General features: G+C 37.1%; 2 long non-coding RNA genes across 3 annotated transcripts; one reads left to right on the top strand and one right to left on the bottom strand.

Moving 5' to 3' along the window:
* Nucleotides 1–19,219: 19,219 nt before the first annotated feature.
* LOC113076782 (uncharacterized) lies at nt 19,220–20,435 on the top strand. 2 transcript variants are annotated; one of them, XR_003281242.1, is made up of 4 exons: nt 19,220–19,273; nt 19,407–19,471; nt 19,574–19,785; nt 19,874–20,435. It is a non-coding gene; the product is annotated as an uncharacterized LOC113076782 (long non-coding RNA). The 2 variants fall into 2 exon arrangements; XR_003281241.1 differs by lacking the exon at nt 19,220–19,273 and having other exon boundaries at nt 19,281–19,471.
* A 2,177-nt stretch (nt 20,436–22,612) lies between these two features.
* LOC113076781 (uncharacterized) lies at nt 22,613–23,983 on the bottom strand. Its single transcript, XR_003281240.1, has 2 exons — nt 23,917–23,983; nt 22,613–23,268 (listed from the first exon to the last, which is right to left on the bottom strand). It is a non-coding gene; the product is annotated as an uncharacterized LOC113076781 (long non-coding RNA).
* Nucleotides 23,984–24,792: the final 809 nt, after the last annotated feature.

The raw sequence follows: 24,792 nt of genomic DNA, 5'->3' as shown, positions 1-24,792 counted from the left end.
AAAAGTTGCTGTAATCTTTACTGGCATTGTCTGAAATGATTACTACGATGGCACATAATCACGGGACTAAAATCTCTGAGGAGCTCTGCTAATACTTTATTTTATCCACCACTCCATGTAAAACTAATTCCATCTGAATAGGGCTTTAGGTGATACTGAACAAAATGGGACTGAAACGGGCTATATTTATACACAGAATAAACAAGCTGCCAAACAAGACACAGGTGACAGTAATTGGTAACTAAAGGAATCAATTAACAGGAAGAAAACACAGGAAGAGAGAAAAAAAAAAGCCCTTGAATAACTTACCAGTAATAGTCCTGAACTCAACAGGACACTCGAAAACTGGTGGAGCCTGAGAATCTGTTGTAAATGCCTGACGATGTGGAGACCAGGGTGGAGTCAAAGGAAGAAATGACCAGGGTGGAGCTGGGGGGGGGGTAGATGGTGACATTTGTGAGGACAACAGTGGAGCTAGAGGAATGGAGAAGCCATTGGAGTCAACGAGGCGCAAGATGGCACCGCTGAGTCTGGTCGGCATCCAGGTCGCTCCGCTTAGATTATGTTTTTATTTACTTTTTTTTTACCTACTTTTGCTTGCTCTTTTTACACACATTACCTCTTCACTGATCATATAAGAAAAGGAAACACTGTCCAGTCTCTGGAGAATAAGATGGACGATCTTAGAGCCAGGATAAATTTCCAACAGGACATTAGGGACTGTAACATCCTTTGTTTGTCTGAAACGTGGCTCACGCCCTTGGTCTCGGACGCTGCTGTAACGCCGTCTGAAAACTTCTCTGTTTTACGGATGGACAGGACAGCCGAGGCCAGCAAATCCAAAGGCGGAGGAGTGTGTTTCATGATTAACAAGAAATGGTGTTACCCCAGGAATATCTCCACTGTGTCGCGCTCCTGCTCGCCTCATCTGGAACATTTATCCATTATTTGCCACCCATTCTATCTGACTCAGGAGTTTTCATCTATCATCATAACTGCTGTTTACATCCCTCCACAAGCAGACACTGGCTTGGCATTGTCTGAGCTTCACGATGCGCTCAGTGCCAACATCAACAAACATCCTGACGCTGCTATTATCATTGCTGGGGACTTTAACAAAGCCAAACTCAGGGAAGTTATGCCTAATTTTATCAACACGTATCCTTTCCAACCAGAGGACCGAATACACTGGATCATTGCTACACTCAGTTTAAGAATGCATACAAAGCTCGCTCACTACCGGCTTTCGGCAAATCGGACCATGCTGCCATTTTCCTCACACCGGAATATAAACAACAGCTTGTTCAAGATCAAGAGAAGGGTGGTGACGCGATGGTCCGCCCAATCAGAAGCAACGTTACAGGCTGCTCTTGATGACATAGACTGGGACATGTTTCGCGCAAGTTCATCTGACGTCAGCGAGTTCACGTTTGTAGTATTAAGCCTTGCTAACACTCTAGCCGAACAAGCTACGGACACAATAACTATAAGGACATTCTCAAATCAGAAACCGTGGGGGGACAGATCAATCTGTGCAGCAGTAAACAAACGCACTGCTGCTTACAATGCCGGTCTTCTCTCGTGGAAACATGAGCGAGTACAAAGCATCATGCTATGCTCTCCGGCGTGCAGTAAGAGCCGCCAAACACAGATACAGGGAACGCATAGAGTCACATTTCCAGCTATATGACTCCCGGTGAAAGTAGCAAGGACTAAGGACCATCTGTGCCTTTGGACATAAATCCTCTGCAGAGGTGAGAGCATATCCGTCACTGGCTGACGAGTTAAACACTTTCTACGGCCGCTTTGAAAGCAATCTAAGCAGTGTGAGTCTGTCGATCAGCGCGTCAGGAAGCAGCAGTCAGATCAGCGATCATCATGTGATCACCGTGTCGGAGAACAAGGTTCTGAGGGCACTAAAGCGAGTGAATGTAAGAAAAGCAGCCGGACCTGATGGGATTTCTGGCCGTGTACTCCGGACCTGCGCTGATCAGCTCGCTGGTTTGTTTACATCTATTTTTAATCTCTTGCTACATCGGTGGTTCCCACCTCATTCAAAAAATCGGTCATCATCCCTGTGCCTAAGAACAATAAACCCTCTTGTCTGAATGACTATCGTCCAGTTGCCCTCACATCAATAGTCATGAAGGTCTTTGACGGACTGGTTAAAAACGTCATCTGCTCCTCCATACCGGATACATTGGACCCTCTTCAGTTTGCCTATTGCCCAAACAGATCGACAGATGATGCCATCTCTCACATCCTGCACTCTTCTCTCATGCACATTGACAGAAATAACAGGAACTAGAGCTGAAGATCTTTGCCCGAACCCGATGGGACCCGTCGGGACCCGACGGGTTCGGTCGGGTTCGGGCTTAATTTCTATCATCTTACGCGGGCTCGGGCCGGGCTCGGGGCCCGCGCTCCGGTTTGCGAGGTAAACGAGCAGTCATGTGATGTGTTTCGATTAGCGCAAGAAAGATGCGAAAATGAATGCTGAGCAGGTGTAATGGAGGCTTGCCTCTGGTGATTACGTTTTGGTTGCACCAGCAACTAAAGCAAAGTCTGAGGTGTGGAGAAGTTTTGACCGTGTTTATAATGAGAATAATGACGCACCATCAGTGAGCGCAGGAGCGCGCTGAAGGAGACTTATTAGGTCTCTGCAGAGCAAAAGTGGCCGTTTATCACCATGTGGGTGTTTTCAAACTGCTGGGTGTTTCTGAATCATGCAATCTAAATGATCCCCCTTACCCAACCCCACCCCTAAACCTAACGTCACTATTACATCAACCAATCAGGTATCATGGTGTAAAAACACCATGATCTTGTAACTCCCATTACTTTCCTGCAGAGAACTATACTTGCGCTGAAGACATCTACAGTGGTTTCAATCATTTTCCTCCACAAAAACATGTAGACCAAGCCTAATCTCTGTGAGTAAAGGTTTTTCAAATGATAACTAAATATTCATCAAGTCTTAAATGCATAATGTTGACAGAGTATGTTGGCATTATTCTTTTATTAAATAAAGCAAATCCGGCGGAGCCTTTATCTTAATTTCGTTATTGCCAAATACCCATCTTAATTAAAAATTTATCTTAATTTTTTTTTTTTTTTTAAATAACTCGTTTTTATTGGTGCGTTGGTCTATTTATAGGTTAAATGAGTCTATGTCTAGAATGCTGAGATGTTACGATGTCACAGAGGACTTATTTTATTTCTTTATTCCAACTTCCAAGTGGTCTAGTCTATGTTAAGTATGAGTAAATTATGTTAAAACATGAATAAATTACTCGTTGACAAAAGGCAAAAGAGCTGTGTGTGTGCGCACATTTGAATAATGTCGGGCTGTAAACGGGTTCGGGCTTTAAAAAAGCTGTCAATCAAAATTTACTTGTCGGGCTCGGGCCGAAACCTGTTGGGCTCGGGTCCTGTCGGGTCTAACTCTGAAGGCCCGATTACAGCTCTAACAGGAACTATGTAAGGCTGCTATTTATTGACAATAGCTCAGCTTTTAATACTATAGTCCCCTTAGAGCTAGCTTCTAATATCATAGACCTCGGCCTGAATTCTTCACTCTGCAACTGGATTCTTGATTTCCTCACTGGCAGACCTCAAGTGGTGAAACTAGGCCAGTACACCTCCAGCTCCATCACCCTGAACGTAGGAGCTGTGACCTGAGTCCCCTGCTCTACTCTCTCTACACACATGACTGCGTGTCTTCGCACAGCTCCACATCTATTATCAAATTGGCTGATGATACTGTGGTTCTGGGCCTCATTCACAACACACACAGCTAAAGTTACTTGGGTGGAGTGATTAGCACAGCACACAAGACGCCCTGTTGATGGTTCCGTAAACAAAACAAACGTGACTAACTAACTAGATGTGACTCGTGATCATGGCTGACTTTGAGGAATTGTCAGACTAAGAGGAATTTTACTGTGTATCAAACCAAGATCCAGAACCATATAGTTTTGAGCCAGAATACACAGACAAGGAGTTACAAACTTTGGAAGCTGTAAGACAAGATGTGTTGACAACACAATAATAACAATAAAGGGGATACACGGAGCCCCTATTCACGTAATAGTGTTACTACTAAGGTTATATTACATTAGCATGGCACTGTTACAGTATGGCTAATGTTAGTCATCTCAAAACATAACGGAACACTTACCGCAGCAAAAGATGATACAATTTGTCCTGTCTTTATTATCGATGGGATAGCTGTATCCTTTAGCACACGTTTCATGGTCCGTGTGGCAACTTGCATTTTTTCAAAATAGTCGTCTACAGTAAAATGTTCAGAACAAACTAAATACTTTGTTATGGTGTTTACAGGTGTGTTTGGATCTATACCCAGAACAAGTAGCCATCGATTCATCAGGTCTGTGTTTTTGGTTGGAATTCTATGAAACATCATAGTGTTACCTGGTCTCCCCTGTTTATTGTCGCAGCTCTTTACAATACAGCGAACACCCATGATTGTACAATATAAGTTTACTATCTAGTAATTGCTGACTCTCCAACTCTGAGTGAACACTCTGCTCCTCACCACGGCACGTCTCGGGTGCTGTGCTAATCACTCCGCCCAAGTAACGTTAGCTGTGCTCCTACACCTAGTGAGAATATAGTTCCCAGTATTTATACGACTAAAATGGCCTCTGTCTCATATAGCCTTGTTATTTGTACACGCTGTGACTATACAGATCACAACATGTAAATAGGAAAATGTTTGCATTATTCTGTCACTTATTGGGATTACTATGCTACCAAATTTCCATTTACATCCAGTCTTTGTGCTAAGCTAGGCTAGCAGTGGGTGCGTCAAATAACACTTACAGAAAGCACAGAAATGAAAAACGTATGTGTGGACTTATCTAACTCTGGGGGAATACTGTGAATAAGCTAAAGTCCCAAAAAGTCGGAGTGTTCCTTTAATAAAGCCAGGCAAAGACTATACCATCTGCAACAGCTGAGGAAATTCAGGGTCTCACCAGCAATCCTGAAAACTTTCTATTCTGGGGCTATAGAAAGTGTATTGACTCAGTGCATCTCAGTGTGGTATGGGAACAGCTCCAGTCAAGACTGCAAAACACTGCAGAGAGTTGTGCGCTTAGCTGAGCGCATTTCAGGGTCTGGTCTCCCCTCTCTGTAGGACATCTACCTCAAACGCTGCAGAAGTAGAGCTGCTAAAATCATCAAAGACTCCAGCCACCCCAGTAACCATATTTTCACTTTGCTGCCATCTGGTAAGCGCTACCGTAGTCTGATTGCAAAAACCGAGAGACTCAGGAGGAGTTTCTTCCCCCAGGCCATCAGGCTTCTAAACTCTAAACCAGCCTCTTAACATCTTCATGCCTCCACTAAATGTTCACTTTATCAGTAAGATATTCATCATTCACTGCCTCACATTGACACACTGACAGTGTCACCCTGTTTGCACATTTGCTTCTTGTACATTCCTGTGAATGTTAATATTTAAGACTACAGTAAAATCCATATATGCACATTGTACATCTCTGTACATCTTAATATTTAAGACTACAGTTTTCTTTCATGCACATTAATTTGAGTTCTATATTTAATTCTACAAATAATATAATATAATATAATTTTTTATATTTTATTCTATTTTTTCTTTTTATTTCATTCTTACATAGCTATATTTATGTATATTTTCATCCGTGTTGTTTTCCTTAATAATTGCACTGTCCAAGGAGCGGACCTGACTCACATTACACTGCTGGTAATATATGCTATATATAATTTTGTATGTGACAAATAAAAATCTTGAATCTTGAATCTTGAATCTTGAGGTGGAGCCCGGAAGCCTATCATGTAGATCTGATCTCAATGTAAGGAATATTTGATTTAGTGTCTTAATCAGATTCCGTCAGAAGACATCTGTTGGCATCCATAATGGATATCCAAAACTTGCCAGTACAGTTATGTCTGATACCCAAAACCAGTTAGCAAAACTATTCTGACTAGTACCCAAACTGTACTGACTAAATGTCTTCTATGAACCTGAGAGACGATGACAGCAAAGAGGTGTAAATATGAGTCAAAGCTGTTGGTAAAGCTGCTTATCAAGTCAAACTATAACAATATTTTTTGTATCTGTTTTCAGATCTTCTAACATGAATATTGTTGTTCTGCTGGTGTGATTTACTGTCACGGCAGTGACTTCAGAACAGCTTTGAAAGGTATGGAAATGTGTATTTCATAAATATATATAAGCAATTTGTGTAAAATTATTGTTAAATCAGAATGCAGTGCAGTGATTGGTCTGTGTCTTATCAAACAAAGCCATCAGAACATGTGAATCAGTTGTTTGGACACACGCTGGTGACCTCTGCTGGTAAGAACAGAGTTAATGTAAATGTTAAACTAGGCCCAAGCATGCATTAATAAAACACCACTTACAAATGATTTAGCAAAGCTGTAAAATATACAATGCAAATAACAAATAATTTAATACTAGTATATGTGAAGTGTGTTTTAGGACTTGTTTTATTTGTTTTACTGAGAGCTAGGTTAATCAGACCAATGAGAGACTACACTACAAATCTTTCTCTTTATTATACAAAAGTGTCTAAAATTTATAAAACTGATCCGAGATCAGGTAAAAGCATAGTAAAAGCCATATAAAGACCCCCGGCGGAGAAGCATTGGAAATCCAAAACAGTTATGACATAACAGAACCTAGTTTACTGAACTCAACATGACTTTGGCAGACTGATGGTGCGCTATAAATCACTGGAAATAATACTCAAAGGTGTCAAAGCTGTCATCAAGCTGTGTTTCGAAAGCATAGCAGATGCCTATGATGATCATGTGTGATCAGTGTACAACACCATGCAACCGATATTATTTTATTATAATTTATTTATTTATTTATTTGAACAGGAGTAGACTAATTGACAGTGAAGGGTGGGTTCAGGATTTCACAGGCTAAAGTTCCATGATTGTTAAGCTAAAAATATCACATTTAGTTGAGTTTCTGAATACATTAAACTAATACATAAAGCAGCAACATTTCAGGCATAACATTATCTTATATATATATATATATATTTAAAAAAAACATCCAGAATAAATGTCAGGGCTATAAACTAGTCAGGGTCTATAAGAGCTCTATAACATTTCATGGTTTATTCCAGTAGATCCCGGTATTTGATCACCTTTTTGGGGCAAAATTTTCATACACAGCCTCCTTTTTTAATTTCTGCAAGGAAAAAGAAACAGTCAATCAAGAGCAACAGTTTAAGCATTTCCTTTAAAAGTTTTAATAATAGATTTTAGCTTCAAACTTAGCTTCAAGGTGAAGCAGGTTTTACAAGACGTTTCTGTAAAATAAATACATTGACTGATCATATATTTTACAGTTGTAATATTTTAATTGAGCTTATGCATTGTTTAATGGTAGCTCTCATTTATACTTGATGCACATATTTTTATCTGGAGGATAGCCTATATTTTCTAGTAGGTGTTCATTCCATAGTAATGCGATGATAAAAATTAACCTAATAATGTAATCTATTAACTATGCATAAAAAAAGCTGTTTTCTTAATTAACAGATGTGGGTGTTATGCGATAATATATTTTTAATTCGACTTGACTTTATATTCAATGTGAATTTAACATTGAAAGTTAATGTGAATAAAAACATTCCAAGTTAGGCTACTAATCGTAACACTTTTATTGTACATAAAGAGAGCAAACACAGAGCATTGTACTTTTCAGAGTTCAATCACTCTGAAAAACTCCCATTAAAATCACTGAAGCCGTTTACACTATGACATGTATATCTTATGTATTCGTACACACATTTGCACTGTTTCTGACTCTGATTGGTTATTTCAATCATAAGCTCAACAGCATCGTGTGTGATTGGTTATAATGCGCAGTGCTATATAAACATCTGGCTCAGCACCAGCCAGCGAAGTAACACAGATTTGATTTTAGCAGCTGATGATATGACGCACTGAACGGTATAATCTGTGTGACTGTATTAAATATACAAAATTTAATTATTTATTTAATTTTTTTTCTGCATTCAAAATCCACTGGGCTCAAAAATCGTTTTGAATGGGCATGATGCTTGCGATAAAATGTTAATTTTGTCATATCACCCTGCAGCCAAAGACTGGCTGCCCACTCAAGCGGAGCAGGGTTGAAGGTCAGTACCCGGATGGAAGACCTCCTGAGACACTACTGTAGGTGCTACTACGGCCAGCAGAGGGAGCTGCTCACCTGTGCTCTGTGTGGGACCGAGTATAGTGATGGAGACAGTTTACTGTAACAAGCACTGTCCTTTAGATGAGATGTTAAAGCGAGGTCGTGACTCTCTGTGGTCATTAAAAATCCCATGGCACTTCTAAAGAGTAGAGGTATAACCCCAGTGTCCTGGCCAATTTCCCTTATGGCCTCCAAACAATCCCTATCTACTGAACTGGCTCTATCACTCTCTCCTCTTCACTCTTGCCCTTTCAGGCAGTGAAATCACTGCCAATATAATTCACATCTGGAGTCATAATTGTAACAGTAGGCTACAGTGAGTAAATTAAGTTTTTTATATATAATAAATAATTAACTTATAATTGAATCGAAAAATACAGTACTTTTCTGCTTCAGTGCTTCATATTGGTTAATGTTTCATTGACTGTCTGATGCTAATGCACACTGCAACAATATCTTGCAACTTGTTACCTTTTTGCGAGTTGTTGATTTGCACAGTGCTGAATCGGTCTTGTCTTTCTCCTGTGTCCGGGCTGCATCAACAATAACACGACACATGTTAAAACAACAAAACTTTACATTTTACACTGAAATTTGTACCTCATAAAAGAGAAATATTTCAACATATGCGATTTTTATTTATGATCTCCTGAGCTTTTTGTTTGTTTGTTTGTTTGTTTACATTTCCTGCAGATGCAGAAGATCACGACTGCAGCAACAATCAACAGAGATCCAGCAACAGCAGCAGAGATCGGTACAACCAGAGACACTGAGACTAGAGGAGAGTAAAAGACAGTCAGTCATTAATGTAAGTGACTGAATCAGTCTGATCTACAACAGAAGACAGAAATCAGGTCAGCAAATAAACACATATATCATCTCTGCTGTACCTGAACATGTGTGACAGAGCTGAGTGATGTCCAGGTGTTGAGTCTGGTTGCTGATGGGATTGTTGAGCACACAGCTGTAGCTGTTTTTATCCTGATATTCCACCTCCAGAGGTAGAGAGAGACTGATGTTGAGATCAGACACACTGATGCTGGACAATAAACTGTTTCCTTTGTACCAGGAGAGAGTCACATGACCCACATTCACCACTGAACACACCAATGAACAATTCTGCTCTGAGGATGAGGAGGATGAAGAGCATTGTGAAGAGTTACTGCTGATGATAGGAACAGGCAGATGAGCTGAAAACATCAGAGAATAAAAAAGTTTTGGTGTCCACATCAAAAGAAATAATAAAAAAAGAGATTTTATACACATAGAAGGCACATTAAATAATAAATGCAAGTAAAGTGTCTACTGGTGGCAAATGCACAATTAGTATGTGGGGTAAAAGTGAATAGTCTTTTAATATGTCATAAGACTAATTAATTGTCATGCCATTTTTTACCGGGTGTCTTCTGTAAATCAGCAAAAACTATTTAATTAAACAGGGCACATTTTTATGTATTGGGGAAAAAAACAATTCAAAGGGCCCCAATTATGCCTCCTTTTTACATGTCTCAGGTGTGCCAAGAATGTAAAGTGTCAGCTCTACATTTTTCCACAGATCAATACATCATTTTGAAAAGGCCCGTTATGAGTCAATGAGGCTGTCCAGTGTTAAAATTCTGATACAATGGAAAAGACAGAATGAGCAAACAACATGAGTGTTAACCTGAATTTAGTGTCTGTAACCACTAAAACATTTGATCTAATTTTAGAACTTTGTTTCCATGACACTGTAATTCCTTAAACCCTAAATTTGCTATAAAATGATTTAAACAGTTTACAGCTGAAATAAAACTCAAGTGTAAGGAATAATTAATATCACCATAAACTCGAGTTTTCTTTAAAGAACTGAAAGGAAATATTTGCATTTTAATATTCTTTATAATCATCATTAAACCACAAATGCTGTTGATGGAGCTCAACTTGTACTGAATACTCCTTAAATAAAACAAGAACATGTGAAGGTCAGATCAAATGATCTCTACTCACCATAGACAGAAACATTGAATGTTTTTGATGATTTTTTCGCTCCACTTATCTCAAGATGATAAACTCCAGTGTGTTCAGTTGTGATGTTTGTGATAGTCAGAGATCCAGTTTGATCGTCCAGCTTCAGTCTGTCTCTGAATCTCTCATCAGTATCATTATATGTGAAGATTTGCTTCTTTTTCTTCATTTTAGAAATCTGAACCCTATCAGCTCCAAATTTCCACAGTATGTCTTCATCTTCATGTATTTCAGTAAGATTAGTGTGTAGAGTAACAGAATCTCCCTCCGTCACTGACACTGAATCACCAAACACACCTGATGAAAAAAGAGATTTTAGGCTTCTGATGATTTACAAATCCTGAAATCAGCTGCCGTTTGTGACTAATTGTAAATTGAAAAACATTCAGAACATAAATTAATTGTAAAATTTGTGACCCTAGATGGAATAAACAGTGTGAGGGACTGATGATTTCCAGACCATGAACAATCATGGAAATAAATCTTTATGAAAACCTATCTTCATATGAAATGAAAACCTTTAAAAATTAGTATATATATATATATATATATATATATATATACTGTATATATATATATATATATATATATATATATATATATATATATATATATATTTTTTTTTTTTTTTTTTAATGTAATAAATTGAATAGTTTTGCTCAGCTTTGCTCAGTTTTGCTCAGTTACAAATAAAAATAATAATAAAAATAATAGTAATGGCCATTGTATTTTGAAGATAATTTGGTAAAATCCAAATAAAGCTGAAATATGAAAAAGTGAAAGTGAAAGTCGTTACATTTGCTAAGTATGGTAACCCATACTCTGAATTGGTGCTCTGCATTTAACCCATCCAAGTGCACACACACACACAGCAGTGAGAAGTGAACACACCATGACCATGACCACACACACACACAGAGAGAAGTGAGAAGTGAACACACACCCGGAGCAGTGGCCAGATATAGATCCAGCGCCTGGGGAGTAACTGAGGGTTCAGTGCCTCGCTCAAGAGCACTTCAGTCATGAGTATTTAGGGTGGAAGAGAGCGCTGTTCATTCACTCTCTCCCACATACAACTCCTGCCAGCACCGAGACTCAAACCTGCGACCTTCAGGTTACAAACCCAGCTCTCTAACCATTATTCCACAACTGAAAATATATGTTGTTTTCAGCTATTAGACAAATATGGCCACAGTTCCAACTTTGGACATTAAAGAGACCTTTCTACTGACTCTGCAAAAACACCAGAAGATGAGTCTCTGATCAGCTGCATCAACATGCCATATTCTGCTGCAGGGAGACATGAAGACAACAGATGTGACCAGAGCAATAAATTGCAGCATCTGTAATGTAAGACACCTGATACATCAAAATGACAGCTGATCGTCCATACAGCATGTACCCCAAATGTGTTTGAGAACTTGCAAGTGACTTGATGGAAGAGTGGAGGAACATCTCACAGTAAGAAACTGGCAAATCCTTCTCAGTCCATGATGATGAAAATCACTGTTGTACTTAAAGGGGACATCGGATGAATGTTACATTTAGTTATGTTTCTGGCATGTCTGCCAGCTCAGAAAAACTGAAATAAAAAAACGCAGCCAGTTCGTTATGGGTTATCTGAGTCTGAATCATTCGGTGGGCTGCTGCAATTTGCAGCTGGTCTCTATGTACATAGCTACCTCTTTGAATAAGACCACCACCAAGCCATTTACAGAGTCTCTTTATATGGCTGTAGACCGCCTGCCCAACAGTTTTGTACACAGCTAGAGGTCTGCTACCTGACCCGAGCCCAACGGTCAGGTTCAGGTCAGGCTTGGTTTTGTTACTAAGTAAATCTATATGCAATGCACTTCTTTCATTGATGTACACTCCACTCGGACACACAGAGATATTGGAGATTGCACTGCACACACACAGAAACATTCAGGAGCATCACTGTCATCAGCACTTGTGCGTGGTTCTTATAAGATAGTTTCAATATGGAGTCACTTCATTCTATTTTACGGCAATGAGAAATATGATGATAACTCATATCATCTTTCTTTATAGAGAGACATTTCATGAAGACCAATCAAATCATACCAATAAAATGGGCATCTGATTCTGTGGTAGACCGATACCGATTATTACAGATCAATTTGACTGATAACCAATATTTTGAATTACAATATATCTGACCCTGGACCACAAAACCAATCATTAGGGTAAATTTTTCACAACTGAGATTTATACATAATTAAACAAGCTTACCGTTGACATATGGATAATTAGGATCGGGATACAACTATTTGAAAATCTGAAATCTGAGGGTGCAAAAAAAAGATAATTACTGAAAAACATCTAGTTTAAAGTTGTCAAAAATGAAGTTCTTAGCAATGCACTTTATTATTCAAAAATTTAGTTTTTAATTATTTAAAAATAATTAGAGTAGGAAATTTACAACATTTCTTGATGGAACATGATCTTTACTTAACCCCTTACTAGTTAACCCCCATTTTTCGGCATGAAGACTTTCTGACTAGATACCTAATCATCATATGTTCACAAAGCTGACACTTCAAAGTTATCCTAATGATTTTTGGCATGAAAGAAAAATAAATAATTTTGAACCGTATAATAATTTTTTGGCTATTGCTACAAATACTGTATACCCCATCAAATTAATATCAATATTAAGAATAACAAAGGCTCTGACAACAACTTTCTTTAAATACTTTTAAATTATTTTATCTGCAAATTGGTTTTGAAAATGACTGATACCAATAACCATAAAAAAAGATTAATATCGGTGCCGATAATTGGTCGACCCCTAGTCCAATGTCCCCTTTAAAGCCACTTACTTTGATATTGACCCTCGCTCTGTTCAGAGACTCTATTCCATTTCTGTTCATCAGTTGTCTGTGAAATTTATTTTGTTTATGTCTCAGTTATTGAATATTCTTATGTTCATACAAATATTTACAAATAATTAAGAAATAGGAAATCTGCTGGATGTTTTTTATTTTATTTTTTTTTTTATTATTTTCTTGCTGAGATATACACATGCATATTAATTTTTTTGGATTAAATTGATATGTTCATTGTAAATTGAATGTTGTGTTTTTGTGTTTAGTACTGCCCTGAATCATGTATTACACATAACTATTACAGAAGGTACAAACATTCACCGATGCTCAAGAAGCCAACATGATACACTGAGAGTTGGGGTTGACTGAGAAAAAAAGCAGTGAAGAGCAGAAGAAGAAGCCGAAGTGAAGATGATAAGACAGTAGCAGAATTTATTAAATAATCGTAGTTGCGTATGTTTCAGTGCTCAGACTTCATCTAATGAACACAAATCCAACAAGTGATTTTATACCTTAGGACATAGCAATGGAAAATTACTGGCAAAACTCACACACACACACACACACACACACAAACAGTTGGCATTTGAAGATCCTTAAACCCTTCAAAATAGGATACATGTTCATATTTAAAACATATGTTCATAGCATTCAGTTTGCACATTTGTTTTGAGGACAGCATTGGGCAGGATGTGGAATATGGTGTTCTTGTCAATAAAATGAAGAAATACAAATTGAAGAAATACTCGGCCAACTAATAGACTGTCAAAATAAATGTTAGTTGCAGTCCTAAATCAAAGGTTTATGATCATATGATCTGGGTTTTATGTTTAACTTCAGTTATTTTGTCTTGTGGTCTATATGTAGACATCTGTTGTGAACTAGCTTCTTTTAAAGTACTGAATCAAACAAAATATTTATGATCCCTCTTTTATTTAGTATTACAGGTTGCAGATTCTTTAACATTAACTGTACACATAACTGTACACATATGTAATGTACTTGTGCTACCGTAAACAGTTCTGTCGTTTTTTTCATACTTAAGACACATAATAAATAAAAAATGTTAAATTCTTTAGATGCATTTTATTTGAACTCAAAACATATGAGTAAACATATACAATTTGAGTCCAAAACATATGAATCGCATCAACTCTTATTTCTGCAAGGTAATCACCCCAGTCTTGCAATCATAGAACCAGGCCTGGCCTGAGATTTAAAGTGGCTTGATGGAGGATTCGCTCTCTGAGTCTCCACTGGTTGAAGCTACATTTATTAGAAATTTCAATCATTTTCCATGACTTTTAACATCTTTAAAGAATGTTACTGATATCAAGCCAAAAAAGATATATTTATATATATTTAGAACTTACCGATTAGATGGCACCAGCACAAACAGAACAAAACAAACACGTGAAACATTTTCTTCAGTTGTTCGGTGAAAAGTCTGAAAAAAAGTCAATGCCAATCATCTTACACACTGCACGATTTCTTCTCAGTCAAACTGAAACCTGCTGTGGTTGCTTTTGTTTAGAGCTGAAGATATGTTCATCGCATGAGGGTTTAGTTTATAGGTGAAGGGGCTTCTTCCTGTCCTGCTTTTATTGAACCTTACAGTTGGTGCCTTCACAAAACAGATTTTCAGTTGCATACAAAATACTGAATACATCAAGAACTATCAAATCACAAAGTTTAAATAAGACTTTTTTTAACCTATCATGCATCAATAATAACAGACAGATTGACAGCTTAACACTTTGCTAAATAATTCACCAGACCTTTTCTTGGCTGCTACTGGAAGCAGTTCTGTTGTGTTGTCTTTTAATAAAACATTAAAATTCCTTTAAATCCATTAAGACATATATAGGGCTGGGCCATCTGAGAGCACCTTTCAGGCTGGTTTTTGCGCTGTGTTCCACAGGTCGGCTCTAGTCGGGCTCACATTTAGTTTCGAGTTGTATAATAGACAATTCAGTGTACAAGAATAAACATGAAAGTGATGGAAGTGAGTGAATTAATCAAGACTGCACAGACAGAAAGCTGTTCTAATTTTACATAATCTTTCATGAGCATTCAGAAAGTTACATAACATAAGCCAACAGAATAAAGAATGTGGTCAGCATGATTGCTATTCAAAATGGTTATGGTTTGTATATCTGCAGTCCTAGTTTTGGTTTGCTTCTGAATGAGGAAACTAGACTTTTGATACCCGCTGATATAGATAGCTATTTCCTTACATGCATGCTGAGAAAGCACATGCTTGTTGACAGTCGTCCTAGTCTTTATGGTGTGTTCAAGCAAGGCTTTTTGGCCGAGACTTACACAAAGCATTGACACAGTCAGCTTTGATCACCCCTAGAGCTTTGACATCAACTAGGTACATACAACAGATTACAACAACACAACACAAATACTTGGAATGACTAAATAAGTAACAGCATATGTACACAAATGCTTGGTCCACTTATACACTTATACAACTTTCCACAAAGATGGCTGTCCATTTCTTCTTCGAATCAGTCGTGTCACTGTCCACTGAAGCACCTCTCTCTGTTTTAGATCCTATCTTTCTGTTCTTCCTTTTTCCTGCTTCAGTTGGCATCTCAGATACCAGGTAGACTAAATCATCTGGTAAATCATTTCCAAGGTTCATTTAGTTCCGCAAATCAGACACACTGCACTTCCCCCAACTCAAACACAGCTTTTAAAGTAGCTTGTGAACGGTTGTCTCAACGGTTAAAAGTAGGTGCCACGAATGTTTGAGTCTGTCTACACTGCACACGTCAAAGTAAACACTATGAACTGGTTCGTGTGGTTTTCTGAACGGGTACAGGATGATGATGTAGTAAAGCATCCATTGTCTTTTTCATCTCAATTCTACATTCGCTTTGAAGAGATTGATAGATTTTAGAAACGCTTTCAATGTTATGATGGTGTTTGAGTGGCTCAGTGTTTACTCTTCTGGGGAGAGAAACCCATGAATGGTGCAATAAACCGCGATAAGATCATGCATTTTAACTTAAAAAAACAAAACAAAACGTAAAGTATCATTAGCTGTATTGATAATAAAGATTTAATGTACTGAATTAAGACTGCACTACCAATAATGTTATTTCTTTCTTTATATATGACTTTCTATCTTAAAGTTTTTCTTGTCCACTTTTTTTTCTTATGATTTGGACAACAATTGGAAACAATCCCTATTGAGTGATGATCAGATCAACGCTCGTCCACACACACATTAGATTAGCTGTTTCCACTTGCAATTTTGTATGCTTTTTATTTTTGAAAGTGAAAGTGCAACCCGTTCTCATCAGTCTGCGTATAAATAACACGACTTTACACTTTCTATTTGCGTGTAATGCATACGCCAAATGCCATTTTTGCGTGCATATGATACGCCAATCCTTCCCATTAATTTCGGTGGAGAGCAGATGCGTCCAAATAACACGCATCATCTTCAGCGGCAGTGACGTCACCAAGCGAGGCTCGTTCAGTTCACCTGATGCGCGTACACCTTCAAACAGGTAAGCAAGGGTAAATATATTTTTTTATTCTTCTTTTTGTAATGATATCACGTGGTTAAGCGTATTGTTTTAATTATTTCAGTATTTCTGCATCACGTTAGACAGGGCCGTGTTTTAAAGGGCAGTTTATGCTCCAATTATGGGTCAGTGGGCTGCTCAGCTAGCCTACCATTGTCATTAGCCTAAGCTAACCTGTACTGTTTATAGACCTGTTGCAGTTTTAAATAAATTTATGATGTGACATATGGGTCTTCAGCTTTTAGACATGACTAATACAAGCACAACAAAGCACCCAACCCAATATCGCGTGATAATCGTGATCGTGTAAAAAGTTCACACATTTAGCATATTTTTACAATACTAGCCTAACTTTTGCTTGACCACGTCATGTGTAGCCAATACACACACAGTAACTACAGCATATTTACCATGCTTCTCCTACTGTACAATATTTACTATGGGTTTACCATAGTAACCATAGTTTTACTCTGGTATTTGTAGTTACTAACACACAATAACCACGACATTTACTATGGGTTTACCATAGTAACCATAGTTTTACTCTGGTATTTGTATTTACTAACACACAATAACCACGACATTTACTATGGGTTTACCATAGTAACCATAGTTTTACTCTGGTATTTGTAGTTACTAACACACAATAACCACGACATTTACTATGGGTTTACCATAGTAACCATAGTTTTACTCTGGTATTTGTATTTACTAACACACAATAACCACGACATTTACTATGGGTTTACCATAGTAACCATAGTTTTACTCTGGTATTTGTAGTTACTAACACACAATAACCACGACATTTACTATGGGTTTACCATAGTAACCATAGTTTTACTCTGGTATTTGTATTTACTAACACACAATAACCACGACATTTACTATGGGTTTACCATAGTAACCATAGTTTTACTCTGGTATTTGTATTTACTAACACACAATAACCACGACATTTACTATGGGTTTACCATAGTAACCATAGTTTTACTCTGGTATTTGTATTTACTAACACACAATAACCACGACATTTACTATGGGTTTACCATAGTAACCATAGTTTTACTCTGGTATTTGTATTTACTAACACACAATAACCACAACACTTACCAGGATTTTACCACAGTAACTGTGTTTACTCTACACTATTTGTAAAGCACAGTAACCACTAAGTTTGCCACACCTTTAATATCTTTTTGTGATGTAATTGTAATTCAGTGTTTTTTCTGTCTTGCAGTTACGTCGGATTACATACTCCACAACAACCTGTAATCCAGCAGATCTTTAAAGAAGCCATCTCTTGTAAAATCTCTCTCTCTCTCTCTTTCTCTCTCTCTCTCTCTCTCTCTCTCGCTCTGCTAGAATTAACAGGGAACTTCAACTCCACGCTCCCAATGCTGATATTGAAGAAGCTGTCAAGGGGGCTGAACAAGTCCTTCAAAGGATCAACCCTTCACAGGTAATGTTGAAGACTCTTAGTTATAACTGATTTGCTTTAATGAACGCATCCTTATATTATGTGTTAATCAAATATTTTGGTCACAGATCATTTTAACACACTGTCTCAACATGTTTATATTTCAGGAAGGCCTGTCATGAGATTTGAATTTGACCATCTTGTGCATTTATGAAGAAGACCAAAAGCTGCAAAGGCAAACACTTCCAATGGTACGTCAGATACATTTTTCTCAGCATTTGATGTTTCTTAAATTTTGGTTCACTTAGCCCATCAGGAAGAACACTCAACAAAGAGCATGTTGTAGTAGTAATAATTCATCCAATAATCATATTATATTGCACAAGCGTGCTTGTACAAAATTCTACAACTTTTACTCCTACTGCTGTTATTGGCCATTACCACAGCTCCCATCAGATTGTGCCCATTGTAAGAGTGTTTATATCATGAAGTTTAAATGAAGTCCATTGTATTCTTTATTAATCTTTACAAATTGGTGCCGCCTCTTCCTGTTTCACCAGTACATGATATCTGTCCACACTTCATAGTCTGCCTTTCTTTCTGTGGTGATGTTACTGAACACATCTGTCTTAGAAGCAAGAGAATGGAAATCCTAGTTTAACTTTTCAAGTGCTACACATCAGATCTTCAATGAATTTGGGCAATCAGATCACTTAAAGTTGTTCACACAAAGACCAATAACTATAATGAGAAGTATTTTAGCATCCACACCAACAGACAATACTGTTCTCTTAAATCTCTTAAATGTTCCCCTCATTCTGTTAAATTTATACACAAAATTCTGCCTTTCTCTGCCTTTTTCACTTCATCTTCATGCTGTACTCCCTCACTCACACATTCTTTTATGCTCTGTTGTAAGGCAGAAACTGAGAGTTTGCATGATGGCATTTTCTCAGACGTTGAATCTGATGTGTACAGATGAACTCAGGAGCCTACTAGAGTTGCCAAGGAACTTGTGCTTGAAGTATATAATTATATCTGCTTCATTTATATTTTTAAACAACAATAATGATTAAACATGGGGTCAATAAATATTTTCTTGTTTTACAGCTGAAGACCAGAAACGCAAAGAAAATCAGTCAAACCAGTCCTAAAGAAATGAGGAATGAACATGGACTTCTTGTGCCCCAAAAGAAAAGACAGAAAGGTGAAAAGTTTCACATTTCCATTTGTATGTCTGAATTCAATGCAGTTATGTGTGGTACAACATTGATGTTGATCTCTCAAAAGACTTTTCAAGTCCGCAGTTATAGTTTTTCACATATACATCTTTTTTATAGCTCCTAAAATGAGCAAATAAGCTGTGCATCATCTCTGGTGTTTGGGAAGGAAATGACTGAATATGGTGAGTACTGACACCTGCAACTGTATTCACCAACACTATTACTCTAGAATGGTTATTGCTGTTATTGCTGACTTATTGTTTTGTCTGTTTGTTTGAATTAAGATGAAGCCAATTGATGAAGATATCAATTGAATGGCCACCGAGTGCATCACTGCTACCTGAACCCATCAGTTATCTTCTGTGAAGACTGCATTCACAAACCGCTCTACTGCGACAGCTCAGATGTTACGGCCTGCAAAGTAAACATCACAGCTAAACAACGAGAGCTAGTTGTGGTGGGATTCTTTTGGCCAATATCCCCAACAAGAATCAATGTTAAGTCCAGTGCAACAATTATAAATAAAAATACTATATATTGTTTATTGATTTACCATAACCTAAATACATGTTTTGGCCCTCCAGGACATCTAGACCAGGTGGAGTGTGAGGAGGACCGTCAGAGACTCCAGCCAGCCGAGCCATGGATTGCTCTCACTGTTACCATCAGGCATGCGTTATCACAGAACCTACACCAGCAGACAGTGAGACAAGTTCCTTTCACAGGCAATCAGACTGAACTGAACTCATACCAGTAAAACCATACACACCCCACCAACCTCATATGCCCTGCACTCTTATCAGTTATGCTGACTGGACTCAATATTATTATGCACCCTGACATTCTGTTTGCACTAATTCATACCGTGCTTTACTGCAGAGATGTATGTGTACTGTGATTATTATTGTTTTCAATTCATGCTCTCTGTATAGCATAATTTTTAACATATATTGTTCTCTACCTGAATTGAGTCCCTTATATATGTGTGTTGCATATATATATATTCAGAATTTGTATTTCATATATATTCATGAATTAATTCATTTGTCATCCATACTGTCACGCTGCAGTCTGCACCCAAGACTTTCATCACCTGTATACTTGTGTTCATTGTATTGTGACAATAAAGATATTTGATTTAAATTAGTTACATGTCTTTTGTTCATCAGTTGTGCTGTAGGGTGCTGCATAACAACTGCAAAAAAAATGTATGACATGGAAGATTATGATATGTCCAGGACATGGACAAGCAAGAAGAGGAAGAAAAGCAGGAGAGCTCTAAAAACTTGATGTGATTCTTTGGGGCTCAAGACATTTCACCATGCATGCATTTGCATGGCTTCATCTGATTAGAAAAACATGGTTTTAACATAACCCATTTTTAATATTGTTAAAAATTGTATATCATTTGTCTTAATACACTACTTTAGTTGTCTTTATGTTGTATCCTCCAGTAAAGTACTGCACATGGTGTTGGATAATAAAGTAGGGTGAATATTCTATATTAAGAATGGTGTTTGGTAAATACACCATTTAATTTTGTAAACAATAGTTAAATGTGTTTTAATTAAGAAATGAACATTTGGTTACATTAATGACATTCAGTTAGATGAAGGGCAGGCTGAAAGCTGCATTAGAAGATACTGCATGGACTATAATGCTGCAGGAATTTCATGTACAACTGAAGGTGATGGACAAGGGAAAGATCAACATTAATCCAGTACTGTATAATAAGCAAGATGAGCATGCACATTACTGATGTTTAGTACCCGAGGAGGACAAATATGAGGAGTATTTTACACAGAGACACAAATTAGCTCTTAATATTATGATTCTTTGCATTGCATGAATTGTATGGCTTTGCACTATAAACTACACACTCTCTGTACCTTGTCTTAATGAATGACACATTGACACTGTGAAAGTACAATGAAGTGTCACAGTATGTATTGGTTGTTTAAATTGGTGTCTTTGTTTACTTTCAATACTGTATCCTTGCACCTGATATAATTCAATATTTGGAGCCTATTCCAAATAGGCACTGATGTATATTTTTATGGTTCTATTCTTATTCTAAGATAAACATGACTTACAACTTACATATTGGCAATTTGTTGAAAAGAAAAACTTAAAAATTATGACTCAGCACAGTCTGTTGTCCATGATGAGAAAAGGTATGTGTATGTTTTACTGCCCTTCCATCTTCAAGGGCCCAGTAGAGTCCCCTAGAAGAGCAAAAAAATGTAAATTTCAAATGGCTGTAAATCAAAGTCTGATTATAGTGTCAAAGAAAAAATTGGCAGGACAACTACTTATGCTATGCTAATTAAATAATGTTGGACAGAGTTTTCAATCATATATGGAAAGGTGGTATAAAGGTGTTTAAAAAAGTGCACTTAGTAAAATATCGAATTTCAGCCTGCCTCTTAAATATGTCATTAATGTTTGCACAATGAACATGTTTAGATTACCCTTTGTTAAACAAGATTGCATTTTCCCATTTTTTTAATTATTAAACATTTTAAACTACATTACCCATAAGCCTCTGCCATTCTATCGTTTGAACGCGAGTAATATTAGCGCTGGTATTTGGAGTTTATTGGAGTTGTGCTTAGGGTTAGGGTTACGATTTCGGTAAAGAGGTAATTTCTCACGACATAGCAACACTGCATTGTTAACTGAAGGTGTTACTGACGTAATAATTACAGTCAAACGGACTTTGCAACATTAAGCGGTTTATAATTTATGTTAAAAGATAGTCCAATCACAGCGAGTTCTGCGATAGCCAAGGGAACGTCAAAGCCAATGGCAACCCAGTTGAGCAGAGGCGTCACACTAACTTGTACATATATGGTCATTTATGCCGGGAGCTTCCGGGTTCCTGTAGTGAATGGACAGAAGCTGCAGTTACCCTGATGCAGCAAGAAATACGTTGATTAAAGGTGTTTTTTTGTTTTGTGTTTTAACGAAGGTATAATGATTCCCATTGTATTGAATAGGCTACATTGTTTACACTAATATTAGTGTACAGTACTTAAACTCAAAAGTTTGCATATACTGTGTGAAAAATAAATGTCAAAATGTTTCATTTGCTTAAAAAAAACACCTCTGAAGATTATTTAAACACAATATTTTTCTACTACTCAATTTTCCTTCTGTAATATTTACAATGTATTTATAGTGTATTAAAGGTAAACAATTTATCACATCTACGTTTCATGGAAATGGACCCTAAAAACTTGCCATTCTTAGATCCACCAGTTGAACTATAGGAATAGAAAACAAACAAACAAACATCATGACATCAATCACTCATTGTCTAGTCATTTTACAGTGTTTATTGATATGTCAAACTTTTCGCAGATAAACATAGTGCCCAGAACAGTCTCTCTCCAGTTTATTCCACTATGAAAAAAAAGGAAAGGTTGATAAAAAAAAAATGCATAGAGGTAACTAAGTGAAAACAAACAAACAAAATTGCAACAGAAACTCCCTTCAAAAAACATAAGTTTAATATTCAAAAATAAAAAGGGAATTTGTTTACAGAAATCCTGACAAAAGATGCCAAAGAATAATCAAGGCTACAGTTGAAAATATATTGTTTTCTTCCCTTTATCAACCAAATAGGCAAAATGATTAAGAACAATGCTCCAATATTTTACAATTATCACCTTTAAAAACATATATCCTGTAATCATTGTTTGCTTCTATTGTGAATAAATGCAAAACAAATAAATGGTTAATAATAATAATAATTATTATGTGTGTATATATATATATATACAGGAGTGCTTATAGTAGAGATTGGAGTGATGAATGTAGAGGAAAAATGAATACAAGCAGAAATGCTAAGACTGGAGGTTGGCAGTAAAGGACTGAGAGCAGATGTGTCACACAAGAGAGGAAGATCTGGAAGCTTTTGAATGGGCTGATATTGTGAAGAGCTGATGAAGAATGATTAAGTAATCTGTGAGAAATCCTGCAAGAAGAAACAAAGATAATTTATCACATTATGAACAACAAAAACACTGACAACAACAAATGGCAGAATACAACATACTGTAACTGCAGTGTGCATAGCAGTAATTGTACAGTATTGTCTGTTGGTGTGGATGCTAAAATACTTCTCATTATAGTTATTGGTCTTTGTGTGAACAACTTTAAGTGATCTGATTGCCCAAATTCATTGAAGATCTGATGTGTAGCACTTGAAAAGTTAAACTAGGATTTCCATTCTCTTGCTTCTAAGACAGATGTGTTTCAGTAACATCACCATAGAAAGAAAGGCAGACTATGAAGTGTGGACAGATATCATGTACTGGTGAAACAGGAAGAGGCGGCACCAATTTGTAAAGATTAATAAAGAATACAATGGACTTCATTTAAACTTCATGATATAAACACTCTTACAATGGGCACAATCTGATGGGAGCTGTGGTAATAGCCAATAACAGCAGTAGGAGTAAAAGTTGTAGAATTTGTACAAGCACGCTTGTGCAATATAATATGATTATTGGATGAATTATTACTACTACAACAATGCTCTTTGTTGAGTGTTCTTCCTGATGGGCTAAGTGAACCAAAATTTAAGAAACATCAAATGCTGAGAAAAATGTATCTGACGTACCATTGCAAGTGTTTGCCTTTGCAGCTTTTGGTCTTCTTCATAAATGCACAAGATGGTCAAATTCAAATCTCATGACAGGCCTTCCTGAAATATAAACATGTTGAGACAGTGTGTTAAAATGATCTGTGACCAAAATATTTGATTAACACATAATATAAGGATGCGTTCATTAAAGCAAATCAGTTATAACTAAGAGTCTTCAACATTACCTGTGAAGGGTTGATCCTTTGAAGGACTTGTTCAGCCCCCTTGACAGCTTCTTCAATATCAGCATTGGGAGCGTGGAGTTGAAGTTCCCTGTTAATTCTAGCAGAGCGAGAGGAGAGAGAGAGGAGAGAGAGAGAGATGAGAGAGAGAGAGGATTTTACAAGAGATGGCTTCTTTAAAGATCTGCTGGATTACAGGTTGTTGTGGAGTATGTAATCCGACGTAACTGCAAGACAAAAAAAACACTGAATTACAATTACATCACAAAAAAGATATTAAAGGCATGGCAAACTTAGTGGTTACTGTGCTTTACAAATAGTAGAGTAAACACAGTTACTGTGGTAAAATCCTGGTAAGTGTTGTGGTTATTGTTGTGTTAGTAAAATACAATACCAGAGTAAAACTATGGTTACTATGGTAAAACCCATAGTAAATGTCGTGGTTATTGTGTGTAGTTAAAATACAAATACCAGAGTAAAACTATGGTTACTATGGTAACCCATAGTAAATGTCGTGGTTATTGTGTGTTAGTAAATAACAAATACCAGAGTAAAACTATGGTTACTATGGTAAACCCATAGTAAATGTCGTGTTATTGTGTGTTAGTAAATACAAATACCAGAGTAAAACTATGGTTACTATGGTAAACCCATAGTAAATGTCGTGGTT

This window comes from Carassius auratus, unplaced genomic scaffold (genome assembly GCF_003368295.1).
Source record: "Carassius auratus strain Wakin unplaced genomic scaffold, ASM336829v1 scaf_tig00021291, whole genome shotgun sequence".
In the NCBI taxonomy this organism is placed as follows: domain Eukaryota; kingdom Metazoa; phylum Chordata; class Actinopteri; order Cypriniformes; family Cyprinidae; genus Carassius; species Carassius auratus.
The sequence above is the reverse complement of the archived record's forward strand: the minus strand, read 5'-3'. Positions and strand labels throughout refer to the sequence as shown.